The sequence below is a fragment of the Dendrobates tinctorius genome, unplaced genomic scaffold (genome assembly GCF_039654945.1).
Source record: "Dendrobates tinctorius isolate UK_male_01 unplaced genomic scaffold, ASM3965494v1 ptg000045l, whole genome shotgun sequence".
Classification (NCBI taxonomy): domain Eukaryota; kingdom Metazoa; phylum Chordata; class Amphibia; order Anura; family Dendrobatidae; genus Dendrobates; species Dendrobates tinctorius.
The window spans coordinates 2,396,880-2,422,121 of record NW_027361713.1 but is presented as its reverse complement, the minus strand read 5'-3'; the positions used below and the strand labels follow the sequence as shown (position 1 = coordinate 2,422,121).

General features: G+C 43.1%; 1 protein-coding gene across 5 annotated transcripts in view; it reads left to right on the top strand.

Annotated features, from left to right (window-relative positions):
• ANKS1A (ankyrin repeat and sterile alpha motif domain containing 1A) overlaps nt 1–25,242 on the top strand; it is a 537,122-nt gene that overhangs the window by 22,708 nt on the left and 489,172 nt on the right. The gene's annotated exons all lie outside the window — the stretch shown is intronic.

Here is a 25,242-nt window from a genome sequence, read left to right as displayed (position 1 = left end):
CCCACTTTATATAGTTTTTGGACTGTCTGGAAAAGTATCTTTTTTTCTGAGCATGCTCAGTGCGATTTAGCGGATTCCGCAAAATAGCGGATCCCGGTGGATCCGCCGCCCATAGGCGCCCATTCTACCGCATAGCGGACGGCGACGGATACGCCGTCTCCCGCCATTTTGACGGCGCCAAAAAACGTTGCAAAGTCCGTTCACCTCAGACAGAATCCGCCAGGAATCTGGAGGATCCGCCGAATAGCGGAAGTAACTGACGACCATCCGCCAAAATCCGCCACATTCTACAAACAGTTCTGCACTTTTAAAAACCGTGTCAAAACTACATCTGTCAACAGATATCCACTGTTTATAAGTTATATTATCTACCATAGCCTCTTCAAAATAACTTAATATTTTTTCTTTGAGAGCCAATACTGAAGGACATTTTTTGCAAATATTGAGATAACAACTCCAACTCTTTTCTGGACACAATATTTGAGACAGACATACTTTGTAATCGCCAAGGTTGGACTCGCCAATCTGAATATCTTTCAGCTTACCCCCTTCAATCATGAGCTTAGTGTTCTGGTGTGTTGTACATACGCATACTGAGTGTGTACCACTACCACCAGCCAGAACACAATTCTTCGGTCGCAGGTCAGCAAATTTTGAAAATCCTATTTTGGCAGAAGTGGAATTTTTTTCTTTAAAAAGTTCATAGGTTTCTTTCAAATTGGTAAGAAGCAGCCTCTTCTGGACAGAAGTTTTCTTACCGTTCACTTTTATAGACACACAATCTTTCTTGCCAGGCATAATTCGGCTCACTTCATCACTATTGTAAAAATCTTTCACTTTACCCACTATAGCTTCATCTAATGTTTTGCCTGGTTTAGGATCAGGACAAGACATGAAACCTTTTAGTTCAACTAGAGATTTGGCTTTTCTAGTCATTCTATTGCTAACGTTAAATTCATTTTCTATTCTTTTGCATGTCCAACTCTTCGGTAGTGTAGTCAGTATCATGAACTGTTCACTTCTGCTGTGGGTGGATTTAAATTTATCTTTAACCCCTTCCTGACATGAGACGTACTATCCTCCCAGTGGATGGCCATGGAACAAGGAGGTGGAATAAGATTCTGCAGGTGAACAACTGGCTACGTCGATGGTGCCGTCAGCAACGATTTGGATTTCTGGATCACGGAGTGAACTACTTATACGATGGACTACTTGCTAGAGATGGGGTGCACCTTACGAAGACTGGTAAGCATGTATTTGGAAGTCGCCTTGCTACACTTGTAAGGAGAGCTTTAAACTAGAACAACATGGGAAGGGAAGCAAAAGACCAGAAAAAGCCATACACCTGACAAATGCTATTGAGAACTCTGCTATTAGAAGTGGAAAGGAAGAACAAAGACGAAAGAATCTAATTAATAAAAATATTGGAGAAAGAGAAACCAATCACAAACTAAAATGTTTCTATACTAATGCACAAAGCATGGGCAACAAACAAGGAGAATTGGAACTACTAACACAGGAAAAGAAATATGATGTCATTGGAATCACTGAAACTTGGTGGGACAATACACATGATTGGAATACAAGACTAGAAGGATACAACTTATTTGCAAGAAACAGACTTGATAAACGAGGAGGTGGTGTCGCATTGTATGTTAGAAACGCGTATATCTGCACAGAGATTGAAGCTTCAGAGACTGGGAGTTATGTGGAAACTGTTTGGGTAAGAATACAAGGACAGAACAATGGAAAGGACACCATTGTAGGCATTTACTACAGGCCGCCTGTGCAAGCTGAAGCTATGGATGAACTCTTTATGCATCAAATGGCCAAGTTCTCCAAAAAATATGACATAGTTGTCATGGGAGATTTCAACTATCCAGACATTTGTTGGGAATCTCTCTCAGGCAAAACTAACAGGTCAAGGAAATTCTTATCCTCTCTTGCTGACAACCTTATCTTCCAAAAGGTAAGGGAGAAAACAAGGGGAACTGCTACCTTGGATCTAATCCTTATAAACAGGGAGGAAATGGTTGAGGAGGTAAAAGTGGCTGGGACCCTAGGAGGTAGCGACCATGCTATTTTAGAATTTTGGATAACTAGAGGCCGAAGACCTGTGAAGACTCAGACGTCAAGGTTAGATTTCAGAAAGGCAGATTTTAAGGGATTCAGAAAGAGAATTGGAGGGATCCAATGGCTGGATATCCTTAAAGACAAAAATGTCCAGGAAGGATGGGAAATCTTGAAAAATGAAATTCTCAAAGCACAGTTGTTAACAATTCCGAAAAGAGGGAAGAATAGGAAGCAGTTAAGGAAACCAGGATGGATGAACACAGAACTTAAGCACATGCTAAAAAGGAAGAAAAAAATGTTTATAAAATGGAAAGAGGGAGGCATATCTAAAGAAGAATATAATGCTGTCTGCAGAACCTGCAAGGCACAAATCAGATTAGCTAAAGCTGAAAATGAATTGAGGCTTGCAAGAGATGTCAAAAGCAATAATAAAGGATTTTGGGGATATGTCAAAAGTAAAAGAAAAGTCAAAGATGCTATAGGATTTTTACAGGATGAAAATGATGAAATGGTAAGACAGGATGTTGAGAAGGCTGAACTTTTAAATTCCTATTTTGCATCTGTTTTCTCTCAGAAAGGAAATGTAACATCAACTGTTATTCACTGTCCTATTAAGGGAATAGAAGAATCCAGGATATCTATAAACAGAAAGATAGTGAGGAAACACTTAGCTAGCCTAAATGAATTCAAGTCTCCAGGTCCAGATGAATTACACCCCAGAGTACTGAAGGAGATAGCAGAAGAAATTTTTGAACCCCTCTCTATAATCTTTGAAAATTCTTGGAGAACAGGAGAAGTGCCAGAAGACTGGAGAAGAGCAAATGTTGTTCCTATCTTCAAAAAGGGGAAGAAGGTGGACCCAGGTAACTATAGGCCGGTGAGTCTGACTTCTATACCAGGAAAGATCTTTGAACAAATTATTAAACAACATGTATGTCAATACCTGGATAAGAATGAAGTGATTAAACAGAGTCAGCATGGGTTTTTAACTAATAAGTCATGTCAGACTAACTTAATTTCCTTCTATGACGGTATCACTGATTGGGTGGATCAAGGAAATGCTGTAGATATAGTATATCTTGACTTCAGCAAAGCATTTGACAAAGTCTCTCATACAATCCTTATTGAAAAAATGATTAAGTATGGAATGGACAAGGCAACTGTTAGGTGGATTCATAACTGGCTTAGTGATCGGACCCAAAGAGTGGTCGTAAATGGCTGCACATCCAGTTGGAAGAATGTCTCAAGTGGGGTACCACAGGGCTCTGTCCTGGGCCCTGTATTGTTCAACATCTTTATCAACGATTTAGATGAAGGAATTGAGGGTAAACTGATTAAATTTGCTGATGACACAAAGCTAGGAGGGATAGCTAATACTAGAGAAGAGAGAGAGAGGATTCAAAAAGATTTAAATAAACTGGAGAAGTGGGCAGCAACTAACAGAATGGTTTTTAACAGGGAGAAATGCAAAGTACTACATCTGGGCAATAAAAATGGAAAAAGCATATATAGAATGGGAGGAATAGGGCTAAGTGACAGCACATGTGAAAAAGACTTGGGTATACTAATAGATCACAGACTGAATATGAGTCAACAGTGTGCTGCAGCAGCAAAAAAGGCAAATGCAATTCTAGGATGTATTAACAGAAGCATACAGTCTAGATCACGTGAAGTCATTATTTCCCTCTACTCCTCTTTGGTCAGACCTCATCTGGAATATTGTGTCCAGTTTTGGGCACCACATTTTAAAAAAGACATCAACAAACTGGAGCAAGTTCAGAAAAGAGCGACCAGAATGGTGACCGGTCTGCAAACCCTGTCTTATGAGGAAAGGTTGCAGGATTTGGGAATGTTTAGTTTGCAAAAGAGAAGACTGAGAGGAGACTTAATAGCTGTCTACAAATATCTAAAGGGCTGTCACATTGTAGAAGGATCAACTTTATTCTCATTTGCACAAGGAAAGACTAGAAGCAATGGGATGAAACTGAATGGGAGGAGACACAGATTAGATATTAGAAAAAACTTTTTGACAGAGTGATCAATGAGTGGAACAGGCTGCCACGAGAAGTGGTGAGTTCTCCTTCAATGGAAGTCTTCAAACAGAGGCTGGACAGACATCTGACTGGGATGATTTAGCGAATCCTGCTTTGAGCAGGGGGTTGGACCAGATGGCCCAGGAGGTCCCTTCCAACTCTACGATTCTATGATTCTATGATCCCGTCCATGGGACCCGGGCCCCTATGCCCATAGACGGGATAGTACGTCTACCGCGATCAGCGGCGCCCACGTGGTGAGCGCCGCTGATCGCGGCCGGGTGTCAGCTGATTATCACAGCTGACACCCGGCACAATGTGTCAGGGGCGGTCACGGACCGCCCCCCAACACGTTAACCCCTTGCACACCGCGATCAAACATGATCGCGGTGTACCGTGAGTTAAAGGGAAGCATCGGCAGGGAGGGGGCTCCCTCCGTGCTTCCCTGAGCCCCCCACGGCAGTGCAATGTGCAGCGCTGCTGCCGGGGGCTCCTTTCCTGCAGGCCCCCGAAGCCAAGATGGCGACGGGGGCCTGCAGGAAGCTGGCTTCCTCAGTGCCTGCAAAGCGCAGGCATGAGGAAGCCTTCTGCAGTGCCTGTGACAGATTGCTGATCTTTCACAGTGATCTGTGATGTGACAGATCAGCGATCTGTCACAGGACAGTGATGTCCCACCTGGGACTATTTAATAAAGTAAAAAAAAAAATAAAAGTGTTAAAATAAATAAAAAAAAATCGCCAAATAAATTAGAAAAAAAAAAAAAATATTCCCCCAAATAAAGCCATTTTTTAGAAATAAAAATAAAAAACAATAAAAGTACACATATTAGGTATTGCCGCGTCCGTAACGACCCGCCCTATAAAACTGTCCCATTAGTTAACCACTTTAGCGAACCCCTTAAAAAATAATAAAAAACGAAGCAAAAAATAATGATTTATTATCATACTGCCAAACAAAAAGTGTAATAACGCGCGATCAAAAAGACGCATGTAAATATCCATGGTACCGCTGAAAACGTCATCTTGTCCCGCAAATAACGAGCCGCCAAACAGCATCATCCGCAAAAAAATAAAAGTTATAGCTCGCAGAATAAAGCGATGCAAAAGTAATTATTTTTTATATAAAATAGTTTTCATTGCATAAAAGCGCCAAAACATAAAAAACGACCTAAATAAGGTATCTCTGTAAGCGTACTGACCCGAAGAATAAAACCGCTTTATCAATTTTATCGCACGCGGAACGGTGTAAACGCACCCCCCCAAAAGAAATTCATGAAACGCTGGTTTTTGTTCATTCTGCGTCCCAAAAATCGGAATAAAAAGCGATCAAAAAATGTCACGTGCCCGAAAATGGTACCAATAAAAATGTCAACTCGTCCCGCAAAAAATAAGACCTCACATGACTCGGTGGGTCAAAATACGGAAAAATTAGAGCTCTCAATATGTGGTGATACAAAAACTATTTTTACAATAAAAAGCGTCTTTTAGCGTGTGACAGCCGCCAAACATAAAAACCGCCATAAATAGTAAATCAAACCCCCCGTTATCACCCCCTTAGTTAGGGAAAAATAATAAAATAAAAAAAATGTATTTATTTCCATTTTTCCATTAGGGTTAGGGCTAGGGCTGAGATTAGGGTTAGGGGTGTGTTGGGGTTCGGGTTGGAGTTAGAATTGGGGGTTTCCACAGTTTGGGCACATCAGGGGCTCTTCAAATGCAACATGGCGTCTGATCTCAATTCCAGCCAATTCTGAGTTGAAAAAGTCAAATGGTGCTCCTTCCCTTCCAAGCTCTGCCATGCGCCCAAACAGTGTTTTACCCCCACATGTAGGGTATCAGCCTACTCAGGTCAAATTGCAAAACAATTTTTGGGGTCCAATTTCTCCTGTTACCCTTAGGAAAATAAAAAATTGGGGGCAAAAATATCATTTTTGTGGAAAAAAATGATTTTTTTATTTTCACGCCCGAGCGTTATAAACTTCTGTGAAGCACTTGGGGGTTCAAAGTGCTCACCACACATCTAGATAAGTTCCATGGGGGGCCTAGTGTCGAAAATGGGGTCACTTGTGGGGAGTTTCAATAGTTTAGGTACATCAGGGGCTCTCCAAACGCACATGACACCCGCAGACCATTCCATCAAAGTCTGCATTCCAAAATGTCACTGCTTCCCTTCCGAGCCCCGACGTGTGTCCATACAGTAGTTTTCTCCCACATATTGGGTGTCGGCGTACTCATGACAAATTGGACAACAACTTTTGGGGTCCAATTTCTCCTGTTACCCTTGGGAAAATAAAAAAATTGGGGACTAATTGATCATGTTTGTGGAAAAAATACGATTTTTTTATTTTCATGCCCGGGCATTATAAACTTCTGTGAAGCCTTTGGGGGTTCAAAGTGCTCACCTCACATCTAGATAAGTTCCTTAGGGGGTCTAGTTTTCAATATGGGGTCATTTGTGGGGGTTTTCCACTGTTTAGGTACATTAGGGGCTCTCCAAAGGCAACATGACACCCGCAGACCATTCCATCAAAGTCTGCATTCCAAAACGTCACTACTTCCCTTCCGAGCCCCGTCGTGTGCCCATACAGTAGTTTTCTCCCACATATGGGGTATCGGCATACTCAGGACAAATTGGACAACTACTTTTGGGGTCCAATTTCTCCTGGTACCCTTGGGAAAATAAAAAAATGGTGACTAAATGATCATGTTTGTGGAAAAAATACGATTTTTTTATTTTCACGCCCGGGCGTTATAAACGTCTGTGAAGCACTTGGGGGTTCAAAGTGCTCACCACACATCTAGATAAGTTCCTTGGGGGGTCTAGTTTACAAAATGGTGTTATTTGTGGGGGGTTTCCATTGTTTAGGTACATCAGGGGCTCTCCAAACGCGACATGGCGTCCGATCTCAATTCCAGCCAAAAGCGTGAAATGGCGCTGCTTCCCTTCCGAGCTCTGTCATGCTCCCAAATAGTGGTTTACCCCCACATATGGGGTATCAGCGTACTCAGGACAAATTGCACAATAACTTTTAGGGTCCTGTTACCCTTGGGAAAATAAAAATTGGGGTGAAAAGATCATTTTTGTGGAAAAAATATGATTTTTTAATTGTACCGCTGTACGTTATAAACTTCTGTAAAGCCCTTGTTGGTTCAAAGTTCTCACCACATATCTAGATAAGTTCCTTGGGGGGTCTAGTTTCCAAAATGGGGTCACTTGTAGGGGGTTTCCACTGTTTAGGTACATCAGGGACTCTCCAAACGTGACATGGCGTCCGATCTGAATTCCAGCCAATTTTGTATTGAAAAAGTCAAACGGCGCTCCTTCCATTCTGAGCTCTGCCATGCGCCGAAACAGTCGTTCCCCCCACATATCAGGTATCAGCGTACTCAGGACAAATTGCACAATAACTTTTGCATTCCAATTTCTCCTGTTACCCTTGGTAAAATAAAAAAAATTGAACCTGAAGTATTTTTTTTGTGAAAAAAAGTTAATGTTCATTTTTTTTAAATATTCAAAAAAATTCCTGTGACGCACCTAAAGGGTTAATAAACTTCTTGAATGTGGTTTTGAGCACCTTAAGGGGTGCAGTTTTTAGAATGGTGTCACTTTTGGGTATTTTCTATCATATAGACCCCTCAAAGTGACCTCAAATGTGATGTGGTCCTAAAAATAAAATGGTGTTGTAAAAATGAGAAATCGCTGGTCAACTTTTAACCCTTATAACTTCCTAACAAAAAAAAATTTTGGTTCCAAAATTGTGCTGATGTAAAGTAAACATGTGGGAAATGTTAGTTATCAAGTTTTTTGTGTGCTGTATCTCTGTGATTTAAGGGCATAAAAATTCAAAGTTGGAAAATTGCGAAATTTTCAAAATTTTCGCCAAATTTCCGTTTTTCTCACAAATAAACGCAAGTTATATGAATTAAATTTTACCACTAACATGAAGTACAATATGTCACGAGAAAACAATGTCAGAATCACCGGGATCCACGGAAGCGTTCCAGAGTTATGACCTCATAAAGGTACAGTGGTCAGAATTGTAAAAATTGGCCCGGTCATGAACGTGCAAACCACCCTTGGGGGTGAAGGGGTTAAGCTGCAGAATGATCTCTGAATCAGTGCCATTTTTTCCTTCACCTTCTACTGTTTCACCTGCCAGCTCAAGGGTCAATTTTTTTGTAACTTTATCTAATTTTTTTTGGCAATAACCTGGATAATGGATTCTTTTTTTTGCAATGGGTGATTCTTCAATGTTAGAAAGTGATTTATTCAAATACTCTATTGTGAAATCAGGATTGATAAAATCCCCTGTGTTGGAAGTTACAGGTACTTCGAAATTTCCTGCCTGCTGAGCATTTTTCTCTTTTGCAAGTTGCTTTCTACAACTGTCACAAATTTTCATGCCTGCATTGATTGATGGATTTATATGAAACATCCAATCTTGTACCGGCCTAAGATTTTTTTCTTGTTGTGTCCAGTTTTTTCAACAGGATTGCAACAGCATATATTATAAAATGCTGTTCTTTGAGAAGTAGCAGCCATTGCTGTGTGAGAAAAATACAGTTAATATTATGTAAGGAAGATGGGTAATAAAAATAAAGATTTACAGTACACTTGAGATATAACTGTGTTATGTGAGGTAGCGCTGTCATTCAGGGTTGGGGGACACTCGCTTGGCAGCGAATAATCACATCCGGCACAGGTTTCCATAAAGCAATATCACAGTCCATGAGGTTTATTCATTATCATAAACCAATCACGATATGCAACAGTCTTACAGCAGACAGCAGGGTATCTTCACACTGGAGCTCTGCTCCCCTATAGCCCTCCTAGTCACACAGGCTGTGCTTCATCTAGCCAGCAGGCTATACAGTCTCTCAGTTGTAGTCCCGTCTCCGGGTTACCTTGCATGCTGCTTTACACTGCTAACGTTCATTCCCTCTCCCTGGGAACTGTCAGGCACACATCGCCATTAGTCACAGCGTCCACACGTGCTGTTAGTGAAGAGATCCTTCTCCTCGCGGGACTTTCCAAACTGGACCAATCAGGTCCCAGCATTCACCCCTTGTGACCAGACCTCAGGTACCTTATATGGTCCATAACCACACCCACAGGTGATCACATGACTTTGACCTCACACAAGGTCCTATTGCACACACAGCCACACACAGGCTTCCCTGACACATTGTAACGGAACGTACTACTCAGCAGTACCTCTGCTGATCATTATGATCTTTCAGTATCCTACACCTATCAGGGTAATGGAAATGCTTATACTGCTGTCCTGGGACACCCACACAGCGCCTCCTAGCGGACACTGCACCACATACCTCCCCCCTATGTTCAAACCTGTGGGGTTGAACACACAGCATAACCCCCGGCTCTCGAGACTGGGCACTCACTACACCTTGCCCACCAGGTCGAGAGAACCGTCTCCATTTGTCATATGGCCTCATCTCTAGGTTAGGCCTCCCCCGCTCCCAGCGGTCATAATACCGGTCATTGTCTTTGACCCTCCCGTCACGGTTTGTCTGCATCATCAGACACACTCTAGTCTCCACCTGTCTGCAGTACGCTTCGTCACCTGATCTTTCGCTCACTGACCGTCTCTCTCGGTTGGTGCGGTCATAAGTCTTAGTAGAGCCTGCTGTCTGGTCTGAGTCTGACTCAGTCAGCGTCTCACAGGAACTATGGTCTTTCAACGTCATCCTGCCAGTCAAACTACCCCTTGCTGACACTCTTCTGCCATCTGCCCTGTCACTTCTTGGAGGAACCGTTCGGGTCCTTACATCTTGGGTTGGAGGCGGCCGCCACCTGGTATTTTGTATTTCTTTATTAATTCGCCGACGGTCCAGCCTCAACTGCTCAATTTCTTGCAGGTACTCCACTCGATACTCCACGAGCATCCGAAAGTCTCTCAGGCTCTCCACGGAGCCAACCACCATGATTGAAATTCTATCCACTTCCCTGGATACCTGGTCATCATCAGGAGGGATCCTCACCCTCACCACACCGGAGATATTCACAAGGTCTTGCATTACCTTCCCGGACCTTCCAATGATTCTCCCAATCAGAGCTTTGGGTACCGGGACCACATCTTTCCTCAAACCCAACCGATCCATAGCCTCTCTTGCTATCTCTAGGCGTCGAGCAGCCTTCATATTACTCTGCCTAACCAATTGTTTGACACGTAGACACTGCAAGTGGATCTCTTTCAGGACAGCTACTCGGTTTGATGTATCTTCCCTGGCTGATACTATCACCAATTGCCGAGTCTCAGGTGCCCAGTGTACCTCACACGCTTTGACCGCCTCTTTGAAAGCCTCATGTACCCCTTCCTTCGCACAGGCTTCTTGCATGTCTTTGGGTACCTCGATCACAGATTTGAAGGTCGAGGTCTTGCTCTCTTCCTGGACAGAAGACTCTGGCTTTAGCACGGACACTTCCCTCACTACAGTTGACCCGACCGGGTAACTGTCTTTGGCTCTTTGCTCACCAACTTCAGGAGATTTTATCTCTTCACGAGCCTTTGCCAAGATAGGTACCGGCAGTTCCGTCTTGTTATCACTCGGACCCAGCTGCTGCACATCTCCGTCCAAGCTCTTCTCCCGCAGAAGACCTTCTACTTCTCCTCTGAGTTCCTCAATCTCTTCCTTAAGGCTCTTGTTCACACTTTGCCAGGTGGACAGGTGACCTCTGAGCTCCAAGACTTCTTTCTCGAGCCCCTCCACCTTGTGCTCGGCCAATTGTCTCAAGATTCTTTCTTGTTTGACATGTTCTTCCACTGTCTCTTTTATTAGTTGTATCTCCTGATCTTGTTCTCTTTTGGCCAGCACGTGTCGCACCACTAATTCTTTAACTATATCGTCAAAGGGTACCACTGAGTCAGTCCTATCAGTCAAGTGAACCCCCCGGTTACCCTCTGACTGTGTTTCTATTCCAGTTATCCTCTCGATCAGGTTACCACCAGTCCTGTCATGAGTTTCAGTCAGCACATCATTAGATTCTGTCCTAGTGGTGGCTACTGGCAACAACACGTCACAGTCACACCACACCATACGGTGAACCCCCAAGACACTCTCTATCCGTGTGTCAGCTCCGCTCTTTTTGTTTACCACACCATTTTCATTCACACTGTGGTACGCTTCAGGTGACGTCAGTTCAGTAAATTCGTCTGACGCAATTCTTTCTCCGGTCGCCCTTACGTCTAGGCTGTCCACGTTAGGAGGCGTCAGCGTCTTAGTGTCTGCTAGCACTACCGTAGAAACGTCTCTATCCTCCTGCCCCACATCTTTAAACATGACAAAGTCCCGGCGCCTCTCAAAGGTATGCACTAAGTTTGGTGGCATACTACCACTTTGGCGCTCCCCTTTGTCATCTCAATTAGGACTCTGTCCACCTTTAAATTCACGATGACCCCGTGGAGGCAGCGAACTCTGACGTTTTTCTCGGTCAGAGTTAAAACGAGCGGAGTTCCTGTGAGAGTCACCTGACTCTGAGTCCAGCCTACCAGGGACTCCTTCCCGATGCAGCATCACAGTACACACCTGCGGCCCATCGTCACTATCCGGAAAGGATATCCCACATTCTGACCAAGTCATACACACACACTGCGATACTCCAGACATACCCACTGAGTCATCTAGTGCTGTCATTTCTTCAAACTTGGCCCTTTTCTGGACCACCACCCCACTTTGGGTTGCTGCCCCCTCCCGGGACTCCACCCCTTTTTGGGTTACCGCGCCAATTTGGGACTCCACCCCCTTTTGTGCTACTACCCCGATTTGGGTCACCGCTCCCTTTTGGGACTCCACCCCCTTTCGAGATCTCCCCATGTCTGTTATACCGGTCTTCTCAGACCACAGTTCACACCACACAGTTTGTGTCTCTTACGATACCACACAAGTCTTTGTTGGCACCACCACAGCTCCTGCTGTCACCGATCACCGGCACCACCGGCTGCTGTTCACACACAGCTGCTGGTGTCACTGCAGCTCCTGCTGCGCCGTCTTCGTGGACCCGCCGATCCACCGGAAGCCGCTTGTCCCCTTCGTAACCCCGCCGGGTTACCGGAAGCCGCTTGTCACCCTCGAAGATAAAAGAAACCACAAAAGCGCGCCCATAGGGCCTTACCAGTGCAGGTGTAATGGGTATAAAGAAATAATACAGGGTACTCACCCTTAATAGTTGTGTAAACTACTGTATCCGCTTAGTCACATGTAATAAAGCTGCAGCAGGATGGTGTAGACAGACAGCGTCTGCTACTAATAATGAAAGAGGAGATCCCAAAAACGGAAAAACACCAGGTCCCTGTGCTGCGAGATCTTCGTGACCCCACTGAGCCACAGCAAGCACCGTCAGGTTTTTTGCAGAGAAAAAAGAAAAAACACATGCACGGAAAAACTCCAAAAAAATCTCACGTATCCTGTCAGTGCGCTATCCAGGACGTACCGTCTCCGCCTGAGACCATCCAACACACAGGGCACTCCGGGTGCTATTCAGGGAGCCGACCCTCCTCCCAGGGTCTCCCAACACACTGGCTTCACCAGGTCCAAGGTCATATCACGTGTTCCAGGGATCCAATTCCTCTCCCAGAACCTCCCAACACTGACCCTCCAGGACCTTGCTCACTGATCCAGGTCAGTACAACAACGAACACCTGTCCGTTACCTGTGTCGGCCACACAGGTCCTCGGGTACCTCTTATCCGCAGAGGCACCCTAGCAATCACCAGTCTCTTTCACTGAGCTGCTGTCAGTATACGGCTTTCACAACAGGCAGCCCTCCTGGCTCAGCGTTGCCAGCACTGCAACATGTGCTGTTGGAACCGCAGCCCTTAGCAACAAAGTTTTTTTTTTTTTTTTTTTTGGCAGTCCTTTTCCGTTGCCCCCATCAACAAGGCTACTGTATTGCCCGCATTCTCCACCATTTGTGAGGTAGCGCTGTCATTCAGGGTTGGGGGACACTCGCTTGGCAGCGAATAATCACATCCGGCACAGGTTTCCATAAAGCAATATCACAGTCCATGAGGTTTATTCATTATCATAAACCAATCACGATATGCAACAGTCTTACAGCAGACAGCAGGGTATCTTCACACTGGAGCTCTGCTCCCCTATAGCCCTCCTAGTCACACAGGCTGTGCTTCATCTAGCCAGCAGGCTATACAGTCTCTCAGTTGTAGTCCCGTCTCCGGGTTACCTTGCATGCTGCTTTACACTGCTAACGTTCATTCCCTCTCCCGGGGAACGGTCAGGCACACATCGCCATTAGTCACAGCGTCCACACGTGCTGTTAGTGAAGAGATCCTTCTCCTCGCGGGACCTTCCAAATTGGACCAATCAGGTTCCAGCATTCACCCCCTGTGACCAGACCTCAGGTACCTGATATGGTCCATAACCACACCCACAGGTGATCACATGACTTTGTCCTCACACAAGGTCCTATTGCACACACAGCCACACACAGGCTTCCCTGACACATTGTAACGGAACGTACTACTCAGCAGTACCTCTGCTGATCATTATGATCTTTCAGTATCCTACACCTATCAGGGTAATGGAAATGCTTATACTGCTGTCCTGGGACACCCACACAGCGCCTCCTAGCGGACACTGCACGACAGTTACTATAAAGTGAGTATTAGGGCTAATGCACACACAGCTTTGTCTGTCTGCGGATAAACGCTGCGGTTTTGACACATTTTTCTACCTTGTTTTCACTATATCTGCATTAGTCTTTTTAATCGCTAGTGAAAACGATGGCAGCTTTTTATATAAATATTAATAAAGGCATTTATTGCAGATCAAAAAGTAGTGCAAGCAGTGATTTACTCACTCTGTGTTTCAAAAAAACACTCCATGTGTTAACCCCATTGAAATCAATCAGGCATTTTTCTGAACGATGATCACTCAGAATAGCGCTGTGTGTGTATTGGCCCTTAATAAGAAAAGCATTAAACTATTAATATAAGTTTACTCAAACTTTAAACACACTCACCAATATTGTAGCACACAGACTCCCTTGATGCCCTAGAGACTATTGTCTGTTCAAGAGTGAACATGTCAGGACATGAAAGCTCTGTCTTACTTCCTGACTCTGCAGTGGGCAGATACTCAACATGACTGACAGCTGCTGGCCTGTCATTTGCTCTGCATTCACTGTCTACCCCTGTTCATTCTCAGGTTGAGCCCTATCAAAGCTTTCTCTGTCCTCTCCTGCAGGGCTGTGGAGTCGGAGTCGTGGAGTCGGAGTCGGTGCTCATTTTGGTGGAGTCGGAGTTGGAGTCGGTATAAAATGGACCGACTCCGACTCCTAAAATATATAATAAATTGGGTACAGTAATTCAATGCAGGATGTGCTGAATATTTTTTCATAGGAGTTTGGGAAAGTTATGAAATGTCCTATAAATGGCTGTTATATTCCTGATCTAAGGCTACATTCACACACAGCGTTTTTCCTGTGTTTTTTGAGGATACGTTTTTCAGCTGCAAAAGCTGATCATCTTTTTAAAAAACTGCATCACCTGAAAGGTTTTTGAGCTCATAGATAATGTTTTCAATAGCAAAAGCAGATTAGAAATCTGCTCTATCTATCCATTTATCCATATCTGTCTATCCATATCGTATCTGTACCAAAAAGAATGAAAACCGGGTAGTACACCAATATATATTCTGTTCTATCTAAATATCTTGATTATTGGATCATAAAAATGATTAAATGTCTGAGGTTCACATTGTACTACAATAAATTTTTCACTTAAATATAAGCAATATGTGTGGGAGTCGGAGTCGGAGTTGGAGTCGGAGTCGGTGTAAGGGAAATTGAGGAGTCAGAGTCACAGGTTTGGCTTACCGACTCCACAACCCTGCTCTCCTGCTTCTAAGTTGTAACATAATAAAAAATACAGTAATATCTAAAAATCATGGATTATTTGGTAAATATAGACCCCACACTTCTAGACCACAGGCTGAACAGATCTGAATTCCAGATTTTGGAATTGACACTGTATAGTTTAATTTTTTAAAATATGATCCCATCATGATCCCAACTTGAATTTTGGTACAGATGTGGCTAGGAGCATAGCAGGTACATGTGCAGTTTTTGATATTTCTAAATTAAACATTTTTTTCAGAAATGTGTTTTAAACTTTTGCGTTTGCATTCGCATGGTTAAAATATTAACAAAGATACTCTTGTGACATATCTGGTCAAAGCTTGTACAGTTCTGGGTAGACTGGCGTTTATTTTGTTTGTCTATCTTTTTTCTAGCCTGAGTTATGAGGAGAAATGTTAAGGCAGGCAACACCGAAATTTGCACTTTTTCTGAACTTTGAAAATCAATAAAAAATAAAAAAAAACTAGAATTTTTTTCCTTCACATTTTGCATTCTCTGACACACTATTACCAAATAACAAAATCTCAAAAGAATTAAAAATATAGAGGTAAAAATCATTGGTTCACTTGACATGGAATGACCCGATACAATTCAAAGTACTTGTTCTCACCCACAAAGCTATCCACAGTGCGGCACCCCCTTACATCTCCTCCCTCATTTCTGTCTATCGGCCTAACCGACCACTGCGCTCTGCAAATGACTTTCGACTAACCTCTGCCCTAATCCGTACCTCCCACTCCCGACTCCAAGACTTCTCCCGTGCTGCGCCAATCCTCTGGAATGCTCTACCCCAAGATATTAGGACCATCCACAATTTGCATAGTTTTAGGCACTCGCTCAAAACACATTTGTTCAGAGCGGCCTATCACATTCAGTAATCAAAGTCATTTTATGCTTGTGTGTGTGTAGCCCATTCACTATCTCCATCTATCCCCCACCCCCTGAAGATGGCTGGACCATCATTGTAAATACATCATTGTAAATACAAACCTGTGCTTTGTATCGCCCCCACCTCATTGTAGGTTGTAAGCTCCCACGAGCAGGGTAATCTTATTTCGCTTTAATTATTGTATTGTTAACGTTATTACTTATGACTGTTGTGTTTGAAACTGTTCAACTGTAAAGCGCTGCGGAATATGTTGGCGCTATGTAAATAAAGATTATTATTTATTATTATAATGCTCGCCTCATGTCTGAGCTTGGCCTGTCCCAGTGACGCCATTTTGGTCTGAGTTCACAAGAATTACGGGCAGCTAACTGCTCCTACCCCCCCAGGGCCTGTAAGCATATTGAAGAAAACAGGATTTAGTGCTCCAATGTTGAATAGCAAGGCTTTTTAGTATGATAATGAGATAAGGCCAAAACAGAACTTCAAAGCTTGAGTTGGAGCCATGCCAGCATGGGGAAGGAAGGTGCCTGGGGGATTCAATTAGAATATACCTGCCAGCTGGACATAGAAATACACATCCATTGTCTCTCCCAGCCTCTCCGACTCCATCCTAGGATCATGGATCATAAACACACCTTTCGAGTTATAGACTCATAAAAAATATCCGCATGACCCTGAGGAAATCGCACATCTGGCAGTGCGACTCCTGAGTCGGTGAGGGCTCTGGGACCTGAGATATAGAGATTGGCCCTCCACAGCGACCCAATGGGGCCATGTTTGCTCTCGACACGACAGGCAAAACAAACCGCATTCACTGGTACCTCTTGTGTCCTGATCCGTTCATCCTGGAGGAAGTTACCCCCTTTCTTAGATATTGGGATTAAGTTCTGCAGGGAACTAAAGGGTGGAGATTATTAGCCCACCCTCTGACACAGTGGGGAGGCACCCAGCATGCTTAAGAACTGGGGAGCACATGGCAGACAGTCTCACACAGAAGAACCAGATGATGATCTAAGAAGGAACTGGGGACAGACCTTCCAAGGGAGCAGCGGCTCCCACTTTGGGGTCTGTCCGGCAACTAAGATTCTTGTACCTGTTGACTGCAGAGCTCCCGGCATCCACATGCAACCTACAACCTGGTAAATTGACCTCCAGCTCAATAACTCTAAGGCTATGTGCACACGGTGCGGATTGGTATGCGGATTTTTCAGCGCGGATTTTGCAATATCCGCAGGTAAATCCGCAGGTCAAAAGACCTGTGGTTTACCTGCGGATTAGCCTGTGGTTTTGCTCTGCGGTTTATCACCTCCACAATAGAGGAGATGGCAAACCGCAGCGGAATCCGCAGAAAAGAATGACCTGTGAATTCTTTCTGCGGATTTGAAACCGCAGCAAAAACCGCGCATAGGCTAACAATGGTACTGTACATCACCTGCAGTTCTGCTGCGGATCCGCAGCAGAATCCGCACCGTGTGCACATAGCCTAAGTCTTGTACAATTATTGTTATATTTTTACTCTGACTGCAAATCCACTGTAATTCCGTTGTATAGCTTACTGTTAGAGTTGAGCGACTTTGGTCGGATCGGGTTTCGTGAAACCCGAATGAAACAAAATAAGTTTCAGATGAAACTCGTCCGACTAGAGCAAAACAAAGTCGGAGTTTCGTCCGACTTTTATTTCCCATTGACTTGCATTGGGGTCGGGTTTCGGACGAAACTCCGACTTTGTTTTGCTCTAGTCGGACGAGTTTCATCTGAAACTTATTTTGTTTCATTCGGGTTTCACGAAACCCGATCCGACCAAAGTCGCTCAACTCTACTTACTGTATATTTCTGTAATTATCTAGTGCGCCCTTAAGGCAATTAAACCATAAAATTAATCTTGGGTTGATGCTTTTACTCTGATTACGGATCTTAGAATACCCAGCGGGTAACAGGACATCCTCCCCGGCGGCCATTTGCTCTAGGTGCAGTTCCCTTACTGACCTGAGAGACAAAGGGGGCGCCAGAGAGCTGTGCCTGTATAGTTACGTCACATTGGTGACGTGGGAGGAATCGTTCTTTCCTCCACAGCGTATTTTTCCGCGATGCAATTTTGCAGTGGCTTCACAATGTATACAGCACCATCCGAGGTAAGCCATATCTCGCGACAGCCGCTGACCTAAGCACTACCAGGTCACATCCTCCGCAAACATTATGTACGATATATCAAACTGCAGGTATGAAGCATTGCAGCACTGGAGTATATTGGGCAGAGATGTGATCTCTTTTAATATTTTGCTAAGGATCTCTGTTGATTAAAACAATTATAATAAACTTCAAAACTTTTAATGTTTACATACATTTTCTAAACCTAACTTGGATTAGGACTAAAACTAGAGTTCAGACCAAGGTTAGAGCGAAGATTAAGACTATGACAAGGTTTAGGACTAACATAAGGACTATGGTTAATAACCGGTTGAGGGTTAGGATTAGGCCGGGTTCTTATTAGCGTATGGCTGCAGATGATTCTCTCATGTGAGAGCATCAGATGCGATATGCTAATGACACTCGGCTCCTGCTCTGCCGTGTGTATTAGACGAGTGTCAGTGCTCTGTTCTCCGATCCGCTCACATTACAGAATTGGAGCACAGCTGCGGAGGAGATGGAGAAAGTAATTTCTCCATCTCCTCTGCTCCTGGTGTCGGCGGGAATCACAGTGCACTTGCGTGATAGTCGAGTGCAGTGCGATGTTCCACACGCACCCTTTGACTTATATGGGTGCGTGAGCAATCCTATTCTCGGGTGCAATCGCAGCATGCTGCATGCCGTATCGGCATGAGAAAATAATTGCAGATGTAAGCTGCCCCATTTAGAAACATTGGAGCGAGTGCAATCCAATTTTTTTTATCGGATTGCACTCTTCCGAATAGATCGCAAGTGGAAATCAGCCCTTAGGACTGGGATGAGGACTAAGACTAAGGCTAGGATGAGGGTTATGATTAAGGCTCATACACTCGTGCGAGTCTTTCTCATGAACACCCAGCACTGCCGCCGGCATTCGGACCGGAGCGTGCGGCTGCATAGACATACATGTAGCCGCACGCTTCGGTCTGAGTGAGCCCTAAGGGTTACAATGAGGGAGAGAGGGTTGAGCCCCCGTACACATTAGACTAACATCAACCAGTATTGGTGGGATTGACTGGCAGTTTTATGTGTATGGGACCTGAGAATGCTGATTTTTCGCAAGCTTAAAAATCATTTCACCTGATGAACATTTTTTTAACTTTTCGTCGGGAGACTGGTGCTGGTTTCAAGATTGTTGATTTGCAAACAAGCGTTCCTTGGAATTCTTGCTCCAGATTATCGGCTAGTCTAAATGAGTTCTTTGGTAGATGACAATTATTTTGCTCTCCCTAACACCTGCATCGGATGCTATGACATTGTGTGCATGTATTTTTTTAATGGATAAAAAGAATTTCTTCATACAACAGACATGGTGCGAATTATAAAATCTGCACTGCATGTCAATTTCTAAGTGATAAAAAAAGCTTGCAATGGGTACACATTGGGTCAGAATACCAACGGACAAGTGCATGATTGGACTGTGACACTTGGATGTATGACCACTGGGCTGCAAGAAAAAAAGACGGACGGCACCGTCAGTACTGCTGAAATCCTATGCTTCCGGTATTGTACCGTGCTGTAGGCTTCACCTCATGACCTCGGGTGCTTGTCCAAGAAAACACAGGTAATAAATCCTCCAAAGAAAAGCAGGTCAATTAGTCAGGTCATGGGAGGAGAAAATATCCCGTCACCCTATCACATCCTTTCACTAATTGACCCGTGTAAGCGCTAGTCAGCGTGAAACGGCCGTCGTTAAGTTTCTGCCCACTCCCGTCCTCACTCCCCTGGCCAGCATGCTTTTTTATTGTCAATAAAGAGCAGAATTTCTTCAAAAGACCGGTGAGTGCTTTCTGCTTTTCTTCGGAACATGGATGTATGAATGTGGCATAATTGCATTTTCACGCATAGCGCTTGTACTTGTCTATGGAGCCATTCACTCTTTCGGGATTTTTTGCGGACTGAGTGGTTCGTGGAAAGTTGCGGAGACGTCCTATTTTAATCAGCGTGTCGGATCTAAATCGACAATGCAAGTCTAATGGTTTGTGAAAAAATCTGAGTGCGGTCTGATTTTCACAGCCTGTCACATAGGAGATGGGTTTTTTCCACGTATAGTTAAACGGATGGAACTCGGATCAAATTCTGATCAAAATAATCACTGTTTTCCTCATACATGAGAACTGGAGTATTGTTCAGAGGTGAAATAAAGAGCGCACATCATTTAAAAAATAAAATGTATTGCTGGAATAAGGTAGGCAACTATTTGGCAATGATGCGACACATGACCCAATAACAGAAAGGAAGTTTCTGTCACATGTCTTCTTTTACACCCTCCCACATTCTCCTTTATTCACTATGACGTGAAGGGGACACAAGCGAACCAGAGAATATATAGTTGTTTTTTTTTCTTCAAGTTATCCATTTTAAACATTCTCTATAACAATTTATACCTGTTTAGGAGCTTTTAACAGGAAAGTGTGTCAAGGCACAACCCTTTTAATTTGTGTACATGTGTTTTGCCCCTTGTCAGTGCAAAGCAGATGAACAGGTGCCAAGTTTGTATAAGGAGACGTACAGGCTTGCAATGCTCCCCTGGGAATGTAAATGTGCAAATAACCTTTTCTTTAAAGGGAGTCTGTCATCCTTTTTTTGCCCTATTAGCTGCCGGCATTGACATCAGGTGCTTATCTACAGCATTCTGTAGAATGTGCTGAATATTTTTTCATAGGAATTTGGGAAAGTTATGAAATGTCCTATAAATGACTGTTCTATTCCTGATCTAAGGCTACATTCACACAGAGCGTTTTTGCTGCATTTTTGAGGATACGTTTTTCAGCTGCAAAAGCAGATCAGCTTTTTAAAAAAACGCATCACCTGAAAGGTTTTTGAGCTCATAGATCATGTTTTCAATAGCAAAAGCAGATTAGATTATTTATCCATATCTGTCTATCCATATCTTATCTGTACCAAAAAGAATGAAAGCCGGGTAGCAGACAGACTAACACTCTTTTTTTATTTTTATTTTTTTTTAGCACCAGTCAGGTACACCTCATAGCTGCCCAAAAGGACGCCCAGGACAGGCATTGCTCATCTTCAGTAACACATCAACATCAATTGATAGTTGGAATAAATAGACCGCATTCATCACCACATCTTCTTAAGGTGTAGGCTTTATTTTCAAGTGTAGGGGTGTGCAGTATGAGGTTCTGCAGCAGCTGAGGTGTGCAGTATGAGGTTCTGCCCCCCCCCCAGGTTTGATCCTGGCTACGCCCATGGTGTGAATGTAGCCTGAGGATCTAGGCTTTGTCTTAGCTGAGATAAGTCAGTGCTGCACTCCAGCACCAGTGAAGCTCCTCTACAAACAAGGGTACAAAGTAAACACTATCGGAAAGAAGGAAGGCCTGCACTCATCTCAGAAGAATTGCTAGAGTGATCTATGCCTCTTTTAATGCATCCCATTATTTTATTTGCCTTTGCAGCAGCTGCCTGACACTGGCCACTAAATGTGAGTTTGTCGTCCACCCATACACCCAGGTCTTTTTCAGTGACAATTTTTCCCAGTGTTTTACAATTAAGCACATAATTATACATCTTGTTCGTTCTACCCAAGTGCATGACCTTACATTTATCCCCATTAAAGCTCATTTGCCATTTATCAGCCCAAGCTTCTAGTTTACATAAATCCTCTTGTAATATAAAATTGTCCTCTGTATTGATTACCCTGCAGAGTTGTGTCATCTGCAAATATTGAAATTTTACTCTCTATGCCCCCTACAAGGTCATTAATAAATATGTTAAAAAGAAGCGGGCCCAAAACTGACCCCTGTGGTACCCCACTGCTAACCGTGACCCAGTCCGAGTGTGCTCCATTAATAACCACCCTTGGTTTCCTATCCCTTAGCCAGCTCTTAACCCACCTACACATATTTTCCCCTATCCCCATTGTTCTCATTTTATGTATCAACCTTTTGTGTGGCACCGTATCAAAAGCTTTTGAAAAGTCCATGTACACCACGTCCACTGCATTCCCTTGGTCCAGTCCTGAACTTACCTCTTCGTAAAAGCTTATCAGACTAGTCTGAGGAACGGTCCCTTGTAAACCCATGTTGATATTGGGTTATGAGGTTATTCTCCAGATACTCCAGTATAGTATCTCTTAGAAAACCCTCCAGGATTTTACCCACAGTTGAGGTTATACTTGCTGGCCTATACTTTCCAAGTTCAGTTTTTGTCCCCTTTTTGAATATTGGCACCACATTTTCTATACGCCAGTCCTGTGGTACAGACCCTGTTATTATGGAATCTTTAAAGATTAAAAATAATGGTCTATCTATGACTGTGCTTAATTCCTGCAGTACTCGGGGGTGTATCCCATCCGGGCCCGGGGATTTGTCAATTTTAGTGATTTTTAGACGCCGCCGTACTTTCTGCTGGGTTAAGCAGGTGACATTTAATGGAGAATTTTTATCCGTGATCATGTTATCCGTCATGGGATTTTCTTGTGTAAATACTGTTGAGTCATTTAGCATATTGGCTTTTTCCTCATCCACCATTTCACCGACTATTTTTAAGGGGGCCAACACTATCATTTTTTAGCTTCTTACTATTTATGTAGTTAAAGAATATTTTGGGATTATTTTTACTTTCTCTGGCAATGAGTCTCTCTGTCTCAATCTTTGCTGTCTTGATTTGCATTATTAGGCAACTTAACAAAAACCAAATATATATCCATCTCACTTGTTTATTTTCACCAGGTAAACCAATATAACAACGCAAAATTTAGAAATAAACATTTCGGTCATTCAAAAAAAATAAAAAAAAGTGACCAATATAGCCACCTTTCTTTACGATGACACTCAAAAGCCTTCCATCCATAGATTGTCAGTTGCTTGATCTGTTTACGATCAACATTGCGTGCAGAAGCCATCACAGCTTCCCAGACAATGTTCCGAGAGGTGTACTGTTTTCCCACCTTGTAGATCTCACATTTTATGAGGGACCACAGGTTCTCTATGGGGTTCAGAACAGGTGAACAAGGGGGCCATGTCGTTATTTTCTCTTCTTTTAGACCTTTACCGGCCAGCCACGCTGTGGAGTATTTGGATGCATGTGATGGAGCATTGTCCTGCATGAAAATCATGTTTTTCTTGAACGATACCGACTTCTTCCTGTACCACTGCTTGAAGAAGCTGTCTTCCAGAAACTGGCAGTCGGTCTGGGAGTTGAGCTTCACTCCATCCCCAACCCTTGCTGGCATCTGAGTTGGAGTGGAGCTCTCTACCCTTTACTGATCCAGCCTCGGGCCCATCCATCTGGCCCATCAAGAGTCACTCTCATTTCATCAGTCCATAAAACCTGAGAAAAATCAGTCTTAAGATATTTCTTGGCCCAGTCTTGACGTTTTATCTTATGTTTCTTGTTGAAAGGTGGTCGTTTTTCAGCCTTCCTTAGCTTGGCTATGTCCCCGAGTATGGCACACCTTGTGCTTTTTGATACTCCAGTAACGTTGTAGCTCTGAAATATGGCAAAACTGGTGGCAAATGGCTTCCTGGCAGCTTGACGCTTAATTTTCCTCAATTCATGGGCAGTTATTTTGCGCCTTTTTTTTTTAATCAAACACGCGTCTTGCGACCCTCTTGGCTATTTGCCATGAAACGCTTGATTGTTCGGTGATCACGCTTCAAAAGTTTGGCAATTTCAAGACTGCTGCCTCCCTTTGCAAGGCATCACCTTATATAGGGTGTTGATGTCATTAGACCACACCCCTCCTTATTACAGAGATGCAAATCACCTGATTTACATAATTGGCAGTTGGCTTTCAAGCCTATACAGCTTGCAGTAGGACAACATGTATAAAAAGGATGATGTGATCAAAATACTCATTTGCGTAATAATTCTGCACACAGTGTACATATAGGCGATCTGTCCATCCTATGGAGGCTATTGAAGCATGCCAAAAGAAAAAAAAAAAAAAAGTTTTTAAAAATTAAAAAAAATTAAAAAAAAGATAAGTTCAACTCACCCCTCTTTCGCCTCAATCAAAATAAAAAAAAAAAATCAAACCTACACATTTGGTATCGCCGCGTTCAGAATCGCCCGATCTATCAATAAAAAAAAGGATTAACCCGATCGCTAAACGGCGTAGTGAGAAAAAAAATTAAAACCTCAGAAATACATTTTTTTTAATCGCTGCGACATTGCATTAAAATGTAATAATGGGCGATCAAAAGAATGTATCTGCAAAAATGTGGTATCAAGAAAAAAATCAGCTCGGCATGCAAAACATTAGCCCTCACCCGACCCAAGATCACAAAAAAATGGAGACACTACGGGTCTCGGAAAATGGCGCAATTGTTTTGTTTTTTTTTAGCAAATTTTGGAATTTTTTTTTTCACCACTTAGATAAAAGAGAACCTAGACATGTTTGGTGTCTATGAACTCGTAATGACCTGGAGAATCATAATGGCAGGTCAGTTTTAGCATTTAGTGAACCTAGCAAAAAAGCCAAACAAAAACCAAGTGTGGGATTGCACTTTTTTTGCAATTTCACCGCACTTGGAATTTTTTTCCGGTTTTCGAATACACTACATGGTAAAACCAATGGTGTTTTTCAAAAGTACAACTCATTCCGCAAAAAATAAGCCGTCACATGGCCATAATGACGAAAAAAAAAATTATGGCTCTAGAAAGCAGGGGAGCAAAAACGAAAACGGAAAAAATCGAAAAAAGCTCTGGGAGTTAACAGATATAAACATTTGAAATAGATCACTCTGTTTGTAATGACTCTATATGAGTTTCACTTTTCGTGTTGAAGAACTGAAATAAATTAACTTTTTGATGATATTCTAATTTTGAGAAGCACCCGTATTTACAAAAATACTTATCTAAAAGATTTAAATCAATGGGCAAACTATACATTGCAGTGGACAACCTCTTAAAGAGTGATCACTCTACTTGCGGCATGGCCATAATCCTCCCCTGACCACAACGCCATTGACAATCTTTGAAGTGTCCTCAAGCAAAAGATGTATGAGGGTGGGAGACAGTTCACATCAAAACAGACGCTTTGGAGACAATTATGACATCCTGCTGAGAACTTCAAGCTGAAACTATCCAAAAACTAGTTCAATGGATCCAAGAATTGGGAAGGTGTTATCAATGAAGGGGTCCTATGTTAATATGTAACATGAAGATGTTTTTGAGTGAAAAAGCTTTTGATTTCAGTAAATGTGACCTCTTAATTACAGTT